Here is a 21,254-nt window from a genome sequence, read left to right as displayed (position 1 = left end):
AGTGAGAACAGAAAGGCAAGTTTCATGGGTCAAATATGAAGTACTGTGACCCAAACAGATGACATGCCAAAAGGTATGATTACATGGTACTGCTGAGACATGATCATACCCTTGGTGTGATCTTGTTGTCATGTAGAAATATGCTTTTTTGCGCTGTGATGCAAGGTTACCTTGAAATAACTGTTTTGGTGACGCCCAGTACCCTCAGGGGACGCCCTGTGGGAGGGAGGAAAGGGCGTGGGTGTTTATTAAATTTGATTGGACGTGTGTGATTTTGTTTAAATAACTTTATATTCAGCTTCTGTGAGAGTGTGTACTTTTGTTTTCTTACAGTGTATATACAGCATTGAATTCTAGTGCGCACGCGCGTGTGTGTGTGTGTGTGTGTGTGCGTGTGTGCGGAATGCATTTTCAGTGAGAGAATGCATGTATATGGTGTATAGGTGACAATAGTCCTTATTTCGGTTTTGTCGAATGTCTTGTGACTTTTCTGTACATGTGCACAAGCTGTAAATATGTACAGTGCACAAGTTCATTGAAGTGTGTATATAGCAGCGTCCTCCTGTAATATACGGTCTTTGGTCTGCCTTCTATGACTGGACGCGGAGCCTCGTTTATACGCCCCCAGCACAGTTCCTTGCGTCGATGGCACGCCTCATGTGCTGCAACAACGGCAGTACGCGAGTTGCAGTGTGCATGCCCCGGTCACTTCTTGCGCCTCGCTGCCCATGCTAACCAAAGGAGGAGAGTGGCAATAAAAGAAATGTAACTGCAAGACCAGAGGGCCATTTATTCTCGTTGTTCCTTTCCCCCGGCTGTGGTTCGCCGTCACGCGCGTTGTCATTTCCTGGCACGATCCCAACGTTCACCTTCTTCGACAGCACAGTTTTCGGTTTTTTCGTTTATTTTAATAATCGAATCTAAGATTTCATCGAACTGGCGCGAACAATATTCATGTCAGCAACCCCAATAAACTCTTCGCTCTAGGTTCGTTCGGAAAAAGACTAGAACGTCTTTTTTTACACATATTATCTCTGATCACTCAGACGTTACCCCTAGCTACCTTTTAGCTTTGGTGGTGTCAAATTTGCATGTGCCAAAAACGTGGTGCAAGTTAGAGTCTACGTCTTTAATAAAAATTACGATGCGGATACGAGCTTTAAATGGGGTTTCAGAAAACATTTATGAAGGACAGCGGAAAAAAAAGAATGTTCACTGAGATAAAAAGGTGCAAATTTGCTTTACCTCGACTTGGACCCGTTCCTGTATGCTGGTGCTCCTTCTTCGTTAGACTCCAGCAGCTCAGTGGAAATGCGAGAACACAGATAGCAATAGCTGGATCCCGGAGGAACTAATCTAGTCAAAGTTTTTAGTATCGCCTTAGATTGCTGAGACGCGAGCTGTCTTGGGGTGTCAACTGAGGTCACCAGCGCCGAAAAGGATGGACCCTCTGCTCGATTTGGCGAAACGAAAGAGGCACATTTGGATCACTCTCCCGGTGGAGACCTCATATGCGCCAAGAGAAAAACAAGAACACCGACTGACAGCTAATTTTGAAATAACGTTCATGTTTTTCTCACAAGGCGCGGTTGAGGTATCCACTGTCGGAGTGATCCAGTTATGCGCCTTTCCTTTTCTCAAATCCGACGGGGGGTCTACAGCACTTCTAACACTGTGGTCCAAAGTGCGAATAAGGCCCCAGTGGGCACATGACTAATTTGCTCTATGCAAGCGGGCCCTGGTTTGTTTGGGAAGAGGGATGTAGAGAGACAGTGTGTCAAGCAGAATAACGCTCTGAATCATGCATGCGTCCCTCGTCGTACTGAGTGCTCTCTAGTCGCGTCCTGCACTCCATCTGCACGCAACAGAAGGTGAGTCCTGTCCGTGGCAGCACTGTTATAAATGTGAAGTCCAGGTGAAGCCCAGGTGAAGGTGAAGCCCAGCTTCAACCAAGTAGTACGATCGTGCTTTTGTTGGGGTAGCGTGTCCAACTCAGAACGCAAGGGTCCTGGAGGGCTTGATTCTACCTGACACTCCCGCTTTAATTTAGAAGCCCGAGCCGGCAGCTACTGCCAATGCATCAATAGATATAAAGCCCCGCTTAAACAAGCCTTACAAACGTGCCTGCGTGGCCTCGAGGTACCACATCCGCATCGGGACCCAAGGGTCCTGCAGGGTTCAATTCTGACGCTCCCATCTCAAATAAGTAGCTCGAGTTGCAGCACGTACCAATATGGCCATGTCGGTTGGTCTCGTGCCGTCGCACAACCCTACGGCTATGGCAGCTGCCAGTCATGCCCGTGATTTTTTGCTGCCGAACAAGCTCACACCCCTCTGTAAAACACCCGCTCCATGAGCCTCAAAAACTCAGAAAGAAAAAAACTGCATGCTGTACTATGAACAGAATATCTAGTCCATACTGTTTATTTCGGTAAATTCAAAGTAAATTTGCTTCAGCAGTTTCATGAATCTTGCCTTGAGTGCAGTGATGCCACGGCTGCTGATTTATCAGTAGATCTACTGATTTTTTAAATTTTCTGCTGATTCAGTGATAAAGCGCTTGACTCTACTGATTTTCTTGCTTTTCTACTGAAACGAAAGCAAAAGCTGCTACTTTTTCAGTACAGAACTTGTATTAATGTGATGCCACCTAGCGAGCGAAAAAAAAACTGCGATTGGCTCCGAGGATAGCATACATTCTTGCGTTTCCAGACTCTCAAACGTGGCGCTATCTCTGTCTTTGAGCGCTACCTCTGTCTCTGGGTCCCCGTCATGGACACAGATCCTACTGTGTCCATGACGGGGAAGGCAGCGTCTCTTGCACCACTGGCGCAAGCATTTCCGAATTTAGTCTCCGGCAAAGCCTTACAATCTTTGGATACCGAATGGCGATATTTAAGAAACGCTGATATCCCTACAAGCGAAGATACCTCGTTGCACGAGTTCTGGGCAGTCGTGTTTTCTCAAAAACATTGTGATGGAAGCGCCAATTTTCCTGGATTGACCAAGTTTGTGACGGCTATGCTGTGCTTACCGCATTCCAGTGCAGCAGTTGAGTGGGTATTTTCTGCTGTAAACAACCTGAAGACAAAACTGCGGAAGAAGCTTAGCACGGAGACTGTCTGTGGCCTTCTGCACACGAAACGCCTGATGACGTCTTCAGCATGTCACAGCTTCAACATTGACAGGCCACTGATAAGGAGAATGGACGACTGGCACAAGGATAAGCATGAGTGTATTTAATGCGGCTTTGCTGGCACAGCCACTTGTGGAATTTCACAGCATATCTAGTCATATACATGGCCATTTTTAAGTTGCCTGTTCACGCGCAATAAAGTTTATTTGCGTAAGCTATAAGGGACTCATGTTTTCTTATTTATGGATCGTCATCATCGTGATCAACCTATATTTATGTCGACTGCAGCACGGATGCCTCCCCCAGCGATCTACCAATCACCCCTGTCTGGAAGATACTATACTCTAAAGACTTCAGGTACTAACTACCATCTGACGCCTTTGAATATGCCATCAGAGGTCTTCACTGTTTTTCACTTCGTGCTTGACAATGGCTCTCTGGATCCCCGGGTTTTTCAAAAGTATCGCCAAGAATCTATGGGCCAATTCTTGTACTGTTTCTTAGAAGCTACAATACAACAGCCGAGTACTAATATACGCGCTGAATTCGTGGGCTCATAAACTGAGTACAAAAATTGAAATTAAAAATCTACTGATTTCTACTGATTTTTCGCGAAAAAATCTACTACTATTTTTTTATGTGTCGTGGCAACACTGCTTGAGTGGAGTGAGCACAAGGCACAGAACCGAGTGGTGAATACAGGTGCCAGAAACAAAGAAGTTGTAGGTAAGCCTGATAAGTTTGTCTAGAAGTTACAAAAGGGCAAATGTACCACATTTTTTACGTTATGGAATTTTTCGAGTTTTTTTAGCTCCAAATTCATGCACTTCCAACTTGTAGTTTGTTTCTCAAAAATTTTAGTTGTGAGATTTTTCTTATTTAATATATAACAATCAAGCATTTCAGTAATCGTTTCTGAAAATGACATACAGCTCCATTTTGATACCTGTTATAAGAAGATAGTGCAATAACTGCATTAAAAATATTCTCAGCGCTTCTCAGCATTACCTGTTTCTTTTGCGTTCCCTAAACAGTTTAAAATTCCTAGCATCCACAATTCTGAAAAGTTTTTCTCCATCTTCTGTAAAGGCTCAAAGGCAGAAATTTTTAAACTTTCTACGAGCAATATTCCTAGAAAATATGGACCACTCTGAGAAATGCAACAGGTCAGTTCAAACTTATAGCAGAAAAAAAGCGATACAAGACCTCACCTCTGCACAAACTCCAATGTCAAAGCCACTTCAGCTGAATTCTGGATGTTTAAAACGAGGTATAAAAGAAACATGACTTTGAAATCTGCAGCCCACTGAGTAGTTATTACAGCAACATCATCCACGCAAACAGTGAACGTTACAGCCTCAAAGAGACCTGGCCCTAGAAGAATGAGAATAAAATAACATTACTGCGTCATGATACGGTCAATGATTCCAAAACTACCTTTTATACATATCATGGGCGTCAGTGGCATGTCGCCCAAGTCATCGTCATGGGCGGTCTTCGGTAAAATGAGAAAAGCAATACAGAATGATGGTATTAAAAAACTGACACAGATAGCCAGAACAGTTCTGAGAAGGCTGACTGTCACCAGCTGCATAATTATATTACCACACAAAATAAGGCAGAGAACAATGTCATTAAACCATAGAGATATGTTTCATGGTTACAGGCACGAACTGCTTGTTACTAACGTATATTAGATAATTTTTTTCTATAAAATATATCACCACAGAAATTTGGGGGACACATAAGCTGTGCTCTGAAGGGTATAGCGCGGCTGCGCTAGCGCCATCTCAAAAAAGTTAACTAAGTTGGTTGGTCCTGCCAACTCGGTAACGTCATGCCGGCTTGCGACGTCGCACAACCCACTGACGAACCAGTTCCCTTCCATGTACCATGCGAAAGCCAGGTTCATAATTTTTCGTTGACAAATCTGACGCCTGATATTATGTAAGGCGAGGCTTTTAACGATACTGTGTAATTAGTTCTTAACTCTGTTTATACATTTGAGCCACTGTACAACTGCATTTGTCCTGATACCTACTCTCAGAGTATCTTTTAGTCCACCATAGCATGAATAAACATAAAATGCACAAAGCTCAAAATCGTTTTAAAAATTAAAGCAGATTGTAAACAGCCGCTGGACAATAATGTATAACGTTTTACCACTAAAATAATGTAGTTGTGGAGAGTGGAATTTTTTATACCCATATGCAATGCACATCTGAATTCTGCATGCACAAGCACGTTTGTGCCAGATGGCAGCAGAGCAGGAAATTATAAGCTTGTCTCAGTAGTCTTGCAGATGAGCTCTTCATCCTCTCCAAACAGTGCAAGGAAGAGAACAGGTGCACCTTCACGTTCTGGTGTCAGACTCTTGAGGTGGTTCTTTGGTTGTTCGATTTATTCGAGACATTTCTTCACCTCGGGCCGCTTCATCTGACTATAAGCATAACGATATATACGGCCCTAACGCTTTCTATGCTAGCATCAATTCTTCGGCAAACCTCACTACCAAGGTGCTCTTTGGAATTCTCAAGAAGACAGTCCTCACTAAACAAAAATGGCCAGTTTTTTTACCTTTGTGGCCACACCCCTCGAGTGATTTATGGTCAGTCTTTGGGATGTGTATGTCTCAATCATCAAACGAACGACAAGCTGCTTGTTGGAATGTACCTTAGCATACTCAGAAAGGAGCTGCTGCTGCTTTTCACGCTGTGTCAGCAAACTTTCACCACTCGGTAACTCTGGCTGCCGTGCTATGCAACCATAGGAGTCACGGGTAGATCTAGGGCGCGGCCTGAATAAGTCTGGGTCATCAACAATTTCTGCGGGCAGCACATGTGCAATTGGGCTCTTCTTGTTATTGATGCTGTTCTAGAGCTTCCACATCCACGTCTTAATCATTGTGCCAACAACTGTACCCTGTAGCAAATACTGAAACGATGAAGGGTACATCGACACAACCTTTCCTGCAATTCTTAGGTTTCGTCTGCCATGTGCTGGATGCTTATCCAGGATGAGAGAACTTAGCATTCTCACCATCTGGTTCAGATCAGCTTTTGTAGGCCTTTCTTTTGCTTTGCATGCTTGAATTAAGCTCGGCGGAAGCATTTCCCAAGGGATGAAAAATTTTAAGGCGGAAGCCTTTAATGCCTCATCGTTGTAAGCAGCAGTTGCCGACAGAAATGTCACGCTTTTCAATTGGTCGAAACAGTCGTGACGTCACAGTGCGCGAATTTCAAATGGGGTTAATTGTACTGTGGCTGCTAACCATGCAACCAATTAAAAGGACCGTATAGTGTACTGAGTTTAGTTAATTGCTTACTTAACCAATTAGCCTAATTAACCTTTTTATTCAGACAAGATAAATAAATAAAACCGATTAGTAAATTGGTCGAGCTCGGGACTCGAACCGCGGCCTCCGGAGTGCGAGACGAGCACGCTACCACTCCGCCATGCCAGCTCGATGTTTTGGTATGAACAAAGGCGCGTCTAGTGAATACGGTGTCTTCGTTCACTCCCATCTTCCTCCCTTCCCGTTACGGCGAGGTTTAGGTGTCCACTGAGATATGAGTGAGAGATACATTTTAAGGCGAAAGCCTTTAATGGCTCATGCTGTCGTGACCAAGACGCGTTAGCAAATTTGTCCGCGTTTCAGATTGGTCGAAATGGTCATGACGTCACTGCGCGAGAATTTTGACGGGTGTCCACCGAAATATGTGAGACTACTGCACAATTTCCTTTCCTCAAATACAATTTTCGACTGGTGTCCACCGAGATATGTGAGGCAGTACTGCATAATTTTCTTTCTTCAAATACAATTTTCATTATCTTCATTGCGGTCCCTCTTTCTTCTTTCACTCCACTTCCTCCCGTACTGTGCGGTGCGGTTCAGGTGTCCACCGAGATGACAGAGAATTACAGCTCCATTTCCTTTCCTCAAAAAGCGTTCCGTTCAAAGGGCAAGGCATCGCGCCGAACGAGTGGTGGCGTTCCATGGACTCCTTGGCAGCGCTAAAACACGCTGTCGCGTTCCACTCCTAAAGGCGAAGATTAAGCGTCATTAATTGGCAGTTAATTAATGCACTAACAGAATGTGAAGTGAACAATCGCGTCGCAGAATGCAGCACTCAGGCTTTCGCCTTTGACCACTTTGGCGGCTAAAGTTCCTCGTAATTTTTTTTAGCCCATTCATCTAGCTGTGAGTTGGCATTTGAAGTCACCTTAGCACAACTGCAACTCTGTCCTGAAGGGACAGGAGCAGCACTGACGGTTTGAAACTTCCCGAGCAGGATGCGCTTTTGCATAGGGGCTAAGAAGTCCAAGTCTTATTCTTGTAGATACTTGAAGTGTTCCACACGTTTTACTCCCATGTTGTGCAGTTTCTGCGCAATGGTAGTCATGTCCTCCTCATTGAGTGCTGGAAGCCACTCCTGAACAAGACATGAAGTCCTCTGGGCTTAAAAAATAATTTCAGTACTGATCTAAAACTGCATGCCTCAATACAATGACTCACTTTTAGACGGCCAACATCATATAACTGAAGTGGATAGTAATCTAGAAGGTCCTGAACAGAAATGCATTTCAATGTCACAGATTCTGAACCCGGCAAGTGGTATATCATCATCATAGATTCCAAAACAGAACAAGTGAGGCAAACAGGAAAATAGACCGTGTTGTTTTGCAGTAAAATGAAATAAATTCGGCCGAACACCAGCCTGCTTTCTTCACGGCCCAAAACCACAACCATGTCCTTGTTGTACCTGATGCCCCTGTATTCAGTTTGTTAAGTGCAATACACTTCTTTTCCTTGTGCTCCACAAGTCTTGATGGCTTCCTGAACTTCGATACTGAACAAACTAGGGGAAAAGGAAATGTGGAGTCGATCACTAAGTCTCTTTCAAAGCGGCAGCTACTCCCCCTGAACGCCTGAAGAAGCTGGTGTTTTTCAGCAAGTGTTAGCGTGATGTTTTTGAAGTTCCGGGCACTTCTTATGCAATTGCGAAAATAACCATGCTTGCTTTCACAACACATAGTCCATAACCTAATAAGTGGTCAGAACTGAGTAATGAGGTAGGGGTAGTGAACCATGGAATAGCGCTTGGGTTTCAGAGGTGCACCAGGAAAAAGCTCAATTCTTCGGTCAATGCAATCTTCTATCAATTATTTCACACTCATTACCATGGACATATTTATTGCCGGTGCGCACGCCAACTGAACAAGTTCAGTGAGCATCAATACTAACTCCCATACACGGTCATTTCTGCATACCTTGTCATGAAGAAAGACGGGTAAAAACCGATGCTTATTCCAGTTCTGGACTGCATGACCACTCAGCTTTTTGAATGTTTTGATTTTAGCCGGCTGGTCGTTCCAATCTATTCCTTTGAGCTTGAATGAAAGTATCCTTTTATTAAGGCGGAAGCCTTTAATGCCTCATCGTTGTAAGCAGAAGTTGTCGACAGAAAATGTCACGCTTTTCAATTGGTCGAATTGGTCGTGACGTCACAGTGCGCGAATTTCAAACGGGGTTAATTGTACTTTGGCTACTAACCATGCAACCAGTTAAAGGGATTGTATAGTGATTCTCCAAGTTAGTGGGACTTACTTAACCAATTAGCCTAATTAACCTTCCTAGTCAGACCAGATAAATAAATAAAACCGAGTAGGAAATTGGCCGAGCTCGGGAATCGAACCCCGGTCTCCGGAGTGCGAAACGAGCACGCTACCACTGCGCCATGCTAGCTCGATGGCTAGTCTAGTGAATACGGTGTCTTCGTTCACTCCCATCTTTCTCCCTTCCCGTTACGGCGAGGTTTAGGTGACCACCGAGATATGACACACCGATACATTTGCTTTCCTCAAAAACCAATTTACCGACGAGCAAGGCGTAGAACCTTTCCTCAAAAAGCGTTGCATTCAAAGGGCAACGCATTGCGCCTAACGGGTGGTGGCGTTCCGTGGACCGCCTGGCAGCGCTACAACAGGCTGTCGCGTTTCACTTCTAAAGGAGAAGCTAAAGCGTCATTAATTTGCAGTTAATTAATGCACCAACAGAATGTGAAGTGAACAATCGTGTAGCAGAATGCAGCACTCAGGCTTTCGCCTTTCACCACTTTAGCCGCTAAAGTTCCTCGCAATTTTTCAGTTCTTCACGTGATAACCATCGCTTGTGATGCAACATTGGTGATGCATCACTGCTTGGTGATGAAACATTGTAGCATCAATGCAAGATAATACGATACCACATCTTGAAACAGATCATGTGCTAAACATGGATGAAGCCCAGGAACGAATACATGGGAGTATTTTAGGCCATTAAAAAAGCATCAAATTTAATGCCTTGGCATTAAAGAAGGGAACAGCCATCCTGTAGGTTCTTCACTGCCTCTTTGTAGTTTACTTCGTTTCTTAGGTCACTGATGTCAGATATGTTTTTCTCAAACGTATGTTCACGCTTCACTAACAAAACCCGCAGATGTACTCAGCTGTACTGAAATTTTCCATGAATCCACCAACACTGTGGCTGCCTAGGTTGTCGCTCAGAAGGGCCCCCGCAGTGCGATATGTGGGAATGCTGTCTGCCAACATGCAGCCAACTTCCAACTTTTTGACGTCATGAATCAATGAAGCAAACACTTTGTCTTGTCCGAAGAACAAAAGGTCACTTCCTTTACAAAGCAGCACTAACTGAATTAACAGATACGACTTCTGTTCCAAGAACGTAGGTTTCCAAGCATCATATGCACAGCTAAAATTCTGTGCTTCTTCGCCGAACCTAGAGGATCTGGCGCTTCAAAAACATCTTGAAACAGAATAAACGTAAAGCAGTGCGGTGAACCTGAAACAGTGGTTTTGACTTAAAAACACTCCTGTCAGTGAAATCCTTAAAGACACCTGGTTCGTGAACTTCCAGATTCGTACACTGATCATGAACTGAGTTACCTCTTAACAACGATTTTATTGTTCCAGTTATTTGGACATAATTAAATTGAGCATCTTGATTGGTTTTGTTTCTTTCAAGACGCACAGCTACTGGCTTCACATAACTGAATTTGCTCTGAAAGTACTCCCAGCGAGAGTAAGTGCTCCGAAAAACTCCACTGTTGCTGTGCAGGCTGACAATAACGTCACTTTCAAGCATACTGTTCACTGCTAGCTGAATGAAATCCTCACTCAAGCCAGCATATCTCATCTTTCTCCTTAATGCATTGGTCATGTGGTCAAGACTGTTGCTCTGGAGGTCACAATTGCCTCAGAAATGACTTGAACTGTTCTTGAGGGCACCAAACTCTCTGAAAGGAGACGCAGGTAGAAACGTCCGAAAGCGGCTGTAATATCAGTACATAGAAAATCTTGGTGCATGTGACCTTCAGCCACATCTTTGTTTTGATCAGCCTCTGAGGGGCAGTCCTCAGTACATTGTTCCTCAGATGCACAAGTCTCTAAGCCAGCAGTATGAATCTCAATTTCAAGATTAATTTGTGCTTCCTTGTGCCTTTCTGCAGAGGTGTCTCCTAAATAAGACTCGCATACACCTGGTTAAAAAGCATAACTGTGGCATCGTGAAATATGGGAGGAAAATGTCGACTTGTTAGTAAACATTCGCGAACAAGCAACAAACGGGCATGAAACTTTCTTCCCTTCAGTGATGTGCCCCTTTAGATGACTCAACAAGGATTTGACATCTCGTCACGTCTGCATAGATGTATCGATGGTGCAGACCAATGAGACGGTCCTGCAAGTTATTACAATAGCCGGAATACCATCACGCTTGTCAGATCTCAACATATTGCTCTTCAAGGAGCTGACTTTTTGAAATGCTCTGCAGCAGTCAGTGGAACGACAGCGAATGTGAAGGTTGCTTTCATTTTTATGTAGTGATGCATGCTTCAAGAACTGAGGCAAAGTTTTGGCAACTGCTTGGCATATGCTGCACTTGTATGCCATTGTGCATCTCTCTGGGTACTGGAGTGGACTCAACCTCTCCAATAGCAAGGAAGTGAAAATGCCACCGAAATGAGCATCGAATTTTGAGCCATGGGAAATGCTTCATATCGTAACTCGTAGAGAGCGCTGCATTTTCTGCATTTTATCATGCGTCCTTGACTGCTGCTGACATACGGTGGGCAGCATGGTAAAAAAAAAATATCTGCACACACAAATCTCCTATGATAGTTTCCTAAAGCAGAGTAGGTTTACTGCAATACTGTTACACCTCATACAACTTGCCACTCATTTGCACACAACAAGACTAAGTGCAGAAAGAGAAACACTGAAGGCACATCTCTCATCAAATTTACAATATTGCAGGCAATCACAATAGGTATTAGACTTGCCCTGTGCGCTACTAAAAGTGAGCGAAAAATAATTCGGAGCTATCATCTCAGCTTTATTAAATTCGTACTCAAAGGTGGCTGCTCTGAGCAAAAAAACTTTAAATTCTGGCTGTTGACGTGTTGTTTGTATTTATTATCTGAAGCTGCAAACAAGATTAGCACGCATGTAAGCAAAGCTAGGGATAAAATGTTTAAAACAGAGCTCACCTAGTTTGTGAGGGCATTGCAATGAGTTTCTGTTAGCTGGGAGCATCACAGAGTTATGTTCGACTGGTTCGAAAACAAAAACAAAGCTCTGTCGTGGCCGCTAAGTGAGCAGGCGTAGCAGCCCTGGATATATAAGGTTCCTACTGTAGCAAAGAAGAAGAGAACATCAACATAGAACCGACGCATCTAAAATTTCACTGAAATGAACTTCGCCAAGTTTATTGCATGTGACAGCAGCGCCACACAGTCCTTAACAAAGGCAAGGGCCTATTGGATAGAGAGTAAATTTTAGTAATTCAGGAAAACCAATTTTATAACATTAGAAGATGTTCTCCATTCTGACTTGATTGGGCTGTAGTAGTGTGCGCACTTAAATGGTCAGACGACCCAACAATTACTGTAATGTACAACAGTAAAGTTGAACCAAAAAAATTCCAAAACAAGGACTTTTAAGGACCGAATACCGTTCGCATGCGCTCATATCTAACTTAAAATAGGGTGCCACATGCGGAGTAAACGGCGTGATCTAGCAATCCGAATGAAGATACACCACTAGCCGAGCGCTTAGTAATCGGATACGTACAGGCTAAAGTACAACCGTAATAGTATGGAGGGGGCTGCCTATTTACAAAGCCAACACAGTTGCAGTGCGGCCTACTGCTTTCGCTACCCACGCAATTGGATGTCTTTGCTGCTGCTGCTGCATTGTGGGTTTTCGTCAGTTTTACACAAAATACCGCCACCGCCTGCATGTGAACACCTGCGTAATGACCAAATATTATTACTAAATAAATTTGTTTTTTGCTCATTCACTTTTCGCGCCTACACAAGGAGTTAGTCGGCCGCAGCGGTTGAATTTCTTTGGAGGAGAAATTCGAGGCCCGTGTACTGTGCGATGTCAGTGCACGTTAAAGAACCCCAGGTGGTCGAAATTTCCGGAGCCCACCACTACGGCGTCTCTCATAGCCTTAGTCGCTTTGGGACGTTAAACCCCATAAACAAACCAACCAACAAAGAGTTAGTAATCGTGAGGTTGGGCACCCGAAGCGAGATGCCATGTGTGTGGCGCAGGTTGCTGCCAGGCGATAATTGAGAGCTAGTCTTTAAAGTAACCAATAATTTGTTCATGCACGCTCTGCTAGACTGAGCGCGAACGCAGTCCGATATAATTCGACACCTGAAGCAAAATGTCTGTATGCACCGCCTACGCGATCTCCACGGACGACGCGAGTACTCACGTAAGCAATATGCACTCGCCGGCAGACCTTACCTCCGCGCAATTCGAAAGCACACAGTAATGAAGATGACCTATTGATGTTAAAAGCTGTTACCTGGCAGCGCATTAAAAGATACTTGTTACAGGCCACGTTAACAAGCGTTCAGTATGCATATTTTGTTACCTAAAACTCGGAGATATGTTTAGTTTGGTTCATAGGTGATAGGGTTCATTGTCTCACAGCGACATCGGCAATGAGGGACGCCGTAGAGAGGGCTCCAGAATATTCGACCAGGTGCACCTGCCTACTTGCTTCTCGCGGCGACAAAATTAATGGGTGGGCTATGTGAAAGCTGGAAACGGTCACCGAATCTTCTGGGCGACGATCCAAATTTTCTGTGGCTGCAGTTTCAAGCGACGAGACAAGTGACACATGCAAAGCGCTTCGCCTGACGGTGCTGCCGTTGCCTTCATTGAGAGTCATTCGACGAAAAACGACTAAGACATTGCGCTCGGCTATATCCGATTTGTTAAAAAAATTCAAGGAAAGTAATTTCAACCTATGTAATCAAAGCCTAAAATAATTTTGCTAGAAAAAGTCACTGGTGAGGTGAGCGCAGTGGGAACATTTCGAAAAGGCGAGAAACCAGACGCTGCCCAATAATTAATAAACATATAAATATTGAGAAAACAGCCCATAAACTTTATCATGACATTTTCACAAGTTCCGGCTTTCGATGCGATTCGGAGCACGCATTTTTGTACGGCATACATTTCTCTATAAAATTTAAAGAGACTGAAAATGTGGCATTTTTGTCATTTAAAAAAATGTCAACTTGCTCTCGAGAAATCGAAAATAGCCGTTTTGTTTTCATAGATGTCTGCAACGGATAAAAATGTTACAGAAGATGAAAGTGTGCAAAAAACAATACTCATGTTGCAAAAATAGTATGTTTAGAGCCATAAACATTGATTATTTTCACTCTAAGGATGTAGGAATAAAATACAAACAATGACGGTTTAAGTAGAACCATTCATTGCCTTTCAATTCTGAAATTTTATTCGAGGCAATGTTTGTGTAAAGCGAGAAAATAATTTTTGATGTTGAGCTCTCGCTCGCTGCAAGTTGCTTCGTCTCTTAATTAATGCCTCTTCACCGCAAAGCACGACACCGTCAACACTGTAGCCAAATGAAATGTAGAGAGAGGGGCCTGGTTCGCCCATGTCATTAAAACTGCACATCCGACTTGAACAGAGACGCGACCGCAATTGTAAAGGCGCTAAGCCTCTATGGTTCACTACCATGGTTCACTAAAACGCTAAAACGTTTGGAGAATAGAAAGAAGCGTCTATTTCGCGCAGCCAAAGCAAAAACTAACCAGGCGGCCTGGGACAAGTATTACGCAGACGAAAAGGCATATAATTCATCTGCTCGGAACGCCAAACGTTCCTTTTTTAACAAAGACTTACCCCGAATACTACACACTAATCCTCGAAAATTCTGGGACACCATCAACCCAAAACACAACGGCGATATCAGTGTCACAAATGAAGCAGGAGACGTGCTTAGTCATGCAGAGTGTGCTCACATGTTCAATGTTGCATTTCAATCAGTGTTCACTAATGAATATGATGCCCCCTTTTCTGTGCCAAACACTTTTATTTATAATGTTATGTCACCTGTTGAATTTAACGCATCGGGAATTCTGTCACTAATCGATAAAATGAAACTTTCATCTTCGGCCGGTTTCGATAATGTCAACGCCAAATTTCTTAAGAATACGAAACTCACCAGTGCCAGTTACTTATGTTTGCTATTCCAGCAGTCACTCTCTTCTGGCCAACTTCCTCGTGACTGGAAAAATGGGAAGGTCATTCCAGTCTTCAAATCCGGTAACACAAATTCTCCATTAAATTATCGCCCCATTTCTTTAACAAGCGTGCCTTGCAAGCTAATGGAACACGTCATATTCTCCCATGTCATTGCCTTCTTGGATTCGAACAATTTTTTTCATCCTGCGCAGCACGGGTTCCGGAAAGGCTTTTCTTGCGACACTCAACTAGCTCTTTTTATTCATGACTTGCATGCCAACCTAGATCTTAACCTGCAAACTGACGCTATATTTCTTGATTTTAAAAAAGCCTTCGATAAAGTTCCCCACAAACGCCTGTTGTACAAGTTATCTAACCTTAATATCGATCCTAATGTCGTTGCATGGATTAAAGAATTCCTAACTAACCGTACTCAGTCCGTCTTTGTAAATGAACACACTTCCAGCTTCCTTCCTGTAACATCTGGCGTCCCTCAAGGTTCCGTACTAGGTCCCCTTTTGTTTTTAATATACATAAATGATTTGCCCTCGCATGTGTCTTGTAAAATTCGCATGTTTGCTGACGATTGTGTTATTTATGAAGCAGTTAATAAAAATTCTGATCAATTATCTCTCCAAAACAACCTTAACAAGATTCGGGATTGGTGTAAAATTTGGCTAATGGAGCTTAACCCTCACAAATGCAACGTACTCTCTTTTCATCGCCGCCGTAACCCGCTCGTGCCCTTCTATCACATAGACTCCGTTCCCGTGCTGCCAGTAGAATCATACAAATATTTAGGCGTAACTTTGTGCGCTGACCTCTCCTGGAAAACGCATATAACTAACATCATTTCTTCAGCTAACAAATCCCTTGGTTTTCTAAAACGTCATCTACAGGATGCGCCCATGCATGTTAGGTTATTAGCTTACGAAACACTTGTGAAATCGAAATTAGAATACGCATCACCCATTTGGCATCCACATCAAGCTTATCTAACCAACGCATTAGAAATTTTGCAAAACCGCGCAGTCAGATTTATTCATTCTTCATATCATTACAGCACGAGTGTTACATATCTGAAATCGCTTTCAGGCATACAGCCACTCGAGCTGCGCCGCCGCACAGCCAGTCTTTTATTATTTCACAAGTTCTTTTACAGCCATCTACGAACTGCACCCTACATGGTCCCTCCGGCACGCATATCTCACCGCACTCTCCATCAACTCCAGATCAGCCGTCCACGTGCACGCACAGTCACCTTCGCAGCTTCATTTTTTTCACGCACCGCCGCGGACTGGAATGGCCTTCCCGCTGACATTGCAACAATAACCTGTCCCGCGAACTTCGCACGCAGAGCTAACACCTTTTTGTCATCATCATAACGCATGATTACTTTGTCGCACCAAACGTTGTACCCACCCCTTATGTAATGCCCCTGAAAAGGGGTCTTTAAGGAAATAAAATTGATTGATTGATTGATTGATTGATGCAGGCGAAGCCCGTTCAAGCGAGCGAGGCACCTCCTCGCGAGCTGTTTAGAACTTCTTGTTGGACAAGTTGGTGCATTGCTTTGAAGGAACCAAGTTGCGCTATAAAAAAGACAGCCACAGGAAAAAGCCAAGGAGACAGAAAGAGCGCAAACTATCAACTGAGTTTATTTGTGTGAAAGTGCCTTATACAGTCAGAATCACAGCAAAAGAACAAGGGGAATGAGAGGGGGGGTACAGCCAATCAACTCCTGGTCAACAACAGGTGCACAGAAAATAGGTTTCCTTATTATACAGTTTGACAGAATTGTCGCTTACACATTCATCACCGTTTTGTTTTATGTGATAGGCCTGCAAAAGCTCCCGCGCTGTTTTGTTTTTACTTCTTCCTCGAATTTTAATCTGCTTAAGCAGAGGCTCGCATCCACTGCAAGCAAGGCAATGAGCAGGCAAGTTTGCTCCTTTATTCCGAATGGATTGGGCATGTTCCCCTGCGCGTTCATTCACGCATCGGCCTGTTTGGCCCACGTAGGCGCCTCCACACTTGAGTGGGATTTCATACACCACTCCAGTGGCACACTTCACATACTTTTCGGCATGTTTTATGTCGCATCCACTGCCTCTAGCTCCTTGGTTCCCGGTTCTCGGGCACAAGGCTGCGAGTTTCCGTGGGGCAGAAAAAACAACAGGGACGCCATGTCTCTTGGCCACTTTTTTTGCGTTGTGCGCCACTTTGTGTATATAAGGCACCACCACGATCTTCTTTTTTGGCAGCGGCTCATCCACACTACTTCGACTTCTTTTTATCTTTCTGAGAAGATTCTCGGCCACGGCTGATATGACGTCGCAGGGGAAGCCGGCTGAAAGCAACCTTTCAATTTGATTATTAAAACTTATATGCATTGCATGCGGGCATGACTTGGTAAGAGCGGATTCCAACCACGAGCTTGCAATTGCTCTTTTTACTACCTTCGAATGACGGCACGCCGCGCTCACCGCCAGCGTGTCTCGCGTCACCAGCCGCAGAGGTATGCGCGCTCCGAGGCGCGCACTCTGGGCGATAATATTCGGACATAAAGCACTTGTGTTACGCCTGCCATGCCGGCTGGTCGTTCGTTCCTCGTGGTCCACTCGACACTGCATGGTAATTACAATCGTTTTTATGCTCTTGGCTGCGTGGCACCAAACCGGGTCCGTTCGAACTTCGAAAACGAAACGATTTCGCTTACAACATTACCACCCGCCGAATTTCATGCAATGTCTTCTTTAACTCCATCCTTAAAAATGCACGACAGCGGGCGATGGCAAACTGAAGTGGTTACTTGGCCACAAATGTCGCGCCATGCCAGGTGCCGTGTTCTGCGATGAAGAGACGGTGCAACTTGCTGGGCTTTTTTCCTCATTGGCGTTGCATAATCCTCCTCGCTGCTCCGGCCCCTCTTCCTCTGCTTCCCTCCCGTTCTTCTATTCTCACTCCTCCTCTTCTCTCCATTTGTCCGATGGTAGCCCTCCGCCACGGGCTCATCTGACAGTTTTCCCGCCTTTTTCTCCCCCTTTCAGCGGCGTGTCCGCGGCCGCAGCGCGGAGTCATGCAATACTCTTACCGCCTTTTTCTTCTTTGTGCGGCTTTTATCGGCCAATAACATGGGAGAAATTTTTAATCAGCCGCCTGTCTTACCTTCTACACGTGGCCTTGTAGTTGTTTCGAGCAAAGAAAGCTGTTGTGTAAGTATTTAGAGTCACGGCATCTTTCTGCTCCCCGATAGTTGTCTCAAAATATTTCCTTCGTGAAATCAAAATTCACAGATGTTAAGGCTGTGCAAAAGGCGGAGACATAGGCCACGAGGAACACACAAAACACCACGGGCGCAGTTTTATTTTTGCTGCATCTTGCTTTGAATGGGAACATAAAAGAGAGACCGGAGTAGAAGAGATGTGCTTTAGTAGGACGTTCTTGCGGGCTAGTTGGTTCATAGCTCCAGAAGTGTTAAAACTGTGCAAATGACCTATGCTGTCTGTGTCCTCGTGCTTTGCAATTATAACATTTCTAGAGCTATTAACCAACTAGCCCGCAAGAAGTTCCTACTGAAATCAACATGTTCAGCCACCAAAAAAACGAACTAATCGTGCTCCGTCGCGTCATTTTTGGTCATTGAGTACACGTTTTTCTACCACGTCGCGCCTTCGCGGTTTTTTATCTAGCAATAACACGTGTAAACCACGAAATAATCGTACGTACTCCGTCGCCCTTTAGCGGCTTTAAGAGGGAAAAAAAGGAGGGAAAACTGTGTGCACCACGCCGGACGGCGGCTCTCCTCGGATGAATAGAGAGAAGAGGTGTGACAGAAAATAAGAGGAAGAGGAGGGGCCTGAGCGGCGTGGAAGATTATGCAGCATCAACGAGAAGAAAGCCACTTGCGGAGCGAGAGCTCAACTTCAAAATTCTTTTGTCGCCTTAAACAAAAATTATATCAATGAAAATTTCAGAAATGAAAGTCAATAAACCGCTCCACTTAACCCGCAATTTCTTGTGTTTTTGCTTGGACTGCCTTAGGAGAAAATTAACGGGTGTTTATGGCTCAAAATGCAATTTTTCACAACTCTAGTATGTTTTTTACTTTCGTTTACATAGTTTTGATCTTTTGTAACATTTTTTATAAGCAATAGACATCTAGAGAGGCACAACAGCTATTTTCAAATTCCCGAGAGAAGTTGATATTTAAAAAAATGACAAAATTACATTTTCAAGATCTAATTTTTTAAAAATGCGCTCTGCAAAACTGCATGATCAAAATCACATCGAAAGCCAGGCTCTCTGCAAATGTGAGTGAAAAATTTCTGAGATATTTTCCAAAGCTATGAATTTTCTATTACTTATTTAGCAGTGCCTCGTTTAACGCCTTTTCGAAATTTTCAGACTGCGCTCACCTAGCGAATACATTTTTCTTGGGCAAAATATTTTATGCTTTCATTACGCACACTGAGATAAGTTTTCATCAATTTATTCGAAACAATCGAAATTGCTGAGCGCGCCGGCTGTGACGTTTGGCGTGGAATGACCCTTGAGTTTTCACGTGCATGGATCTAAAAGCCTCGATCATGGAACTATATAAGTCCTCGTTCCTTCCTTTGCGGTCCACCAACTGCACTTCCTTCCCTTTCAGCAAGAACAGGCGACGAGCTACCGCCAGTCCAAACACAGCGCAATTTCACACACGAGGACTGCGATCTAATACAAGTCTGTTACATACGGCAACTGCAAAAATGAAGACCTAACTCATGACTGCATGCAATCGGAGCAGGAAGGCTCTTTCAATGAGGCCTCACAACGATTTGCGACACAGGGAATGACTCTGGAACTATACTCACTCCATTTTTTCCTTCGCAGTACACCAGCAGCGCTTCACAGCCATTCAGTGAGTAGAGACGACGCTGCAGCTATCGTCAGTCCAAACAGCCTATTTCAGGCCCTCATGCCGAATTCCGAAAAAGGCCGAAAAAAGCCTAACTCACGACAGCATGCAGTGGCATCCGGAAGGCCTCGTTCAAGGTGGCCATACAACGAGTTGCAGTATTTACAGGAGTAGCAGTGGCCAAAGCATCTGCGTACATTACCCGCTAAACAAGACAAGGAACTACCATTTGCGAGCTAACAGAGCTCGGTCCTGGTCGTAAGCCTAATGAAACCAGAAATGAAGCACTACCCTTCCTTACCTTGTTTCAGCGTGGATGTGCGCGGTGCCGTCTCGTTTTTAGGTGCTCCAAATTTCACTCAGAAGCAACACTATCACGTCAAAAAAAGTCGAAGACGCGATGCCGCAAGAACCAACAAAACAAACGTCAGCGTGCTATACGCTTACCGTTAACAGCCAGCTCTCGATAAATTCATCACAATAAAGATGCTGATGCAACTGACCCTCAAATTGCGAAGTGCGCTAAGCGGCCAAAGTTGAGCTTCCGCATGGATTCCGCCATAGATGCTTCCGCAGAAGAAGGGTGTGTCACTACGCTGCCTCCGCAAAATAGTTCGGTTACGGTTTCGGCTCGTTTCGGTTTTTGTTTTGCATTATTGTGAATGTCCGTAACCAACCGGCCTAATTTGGTTTACACGACGGCTGTACTGTGTGAAGATTATCTTTGGTGCACTGCGCCGTCGCGAGATTGGCGTAGTGGCTAGGCACTGTTTACTTGATGCGGCACGACGCCGTGCGTCGCCGGGGTCATTGTTGAAACGAAAGCAGACGTCCGCTCGTGGCGAGGTGGGAAACAGACTACCTTAATTCTGTGTTAGGACGGTGAGTTAGGCTACTTGGAATACGTTCATTCTGAAGGGGCCAGAGTGCACACGGGGACACAACACCAGCGCTTCTGTTGAGTACTTCTTTGTGTGTAGTCCCCGTGTGCGCTGTGACCGTTCAGAATGTTCCTTTATTTCGCTTCGTCAGCTGTACATGGGAGGGGGCGGAGAGGGCAGAGGGGCCGGAGGGGGGGGGGGGGGGGCTCGAACAGACAATTCATTGTCACGTGGCGCCCTAGGGCCGCGATCGGCTTCATTCTATAGCGGCACGCTGCGAGTATGCTGAGGTTCCCAGTACACTAATTGGAAACAGGCTGCACGGCCGAAGGCATTTATTTGGTCCCCTAAGAATCATGGCACACCTTCGATCACAAAATTTGCATGAAGCCTCTTTCCGATATTGCATAATACTGTCTATGCGTGCAATATATATAGCATAAGCAACCGAGAACTCACGGTAACAGATACAGTGACGTGGCGCTTCACGTACGCGCCGCCAATCATGCTTCCAATCACTCTCAGTCATTGCACGCGTTGTAAGTTGAAGCTTAGATGAACGGCATATTTCACATGTGCATTGCAGTTAAGGCGCTGAGTATGCATCGGATACGTCGGTTATGTGTGGCGACCTGTGCTCTCTGAATATGCCGAATAACGGGACAGTGGCATCCGCCTACATATCCTCCGCTTTGAAGGCGAATGCAATGAGTGATTTAAATCAAATGAAGGTTTATTTCTTCGAAAACTGTTACAGCGT

At 44.5% G+C, this 21,254-nt stretch overlaps 1 pseudogene; it reads right to left on the bottom strand.

Annotated features, from left to right (window-relative positions):
- Positions 1–4,343: 4,343 nt before the first annotated feature.
- On the bottom strand, positions 4,344–21,001 carry LOC149355363 (uncharacterized; annotated as a pseudogene).
- Positions 21,002–21,254: the final 253 nt, after the last annotated feature.

The sequence above is a fragment of the Amblyomma mixtum genome, chromosome 3 (assembly GCF_055824585.1).
Source record: "Amblyomma mixtum isolate Tamu chromosome 3, ASM5582458v1, whole genome shotgun sequence".
NCBI lineage: Eukaryota > Metazoa > Arthropoda > Arachnida > Ixodida > Ixodidae > Amblyomma > Amblyomma mixtum.
The sequence above is the reverse complement of the archived record's forward strand: the minus strand, read 5'-3'. Positions and strand labels throughout refer to the sequence as shown.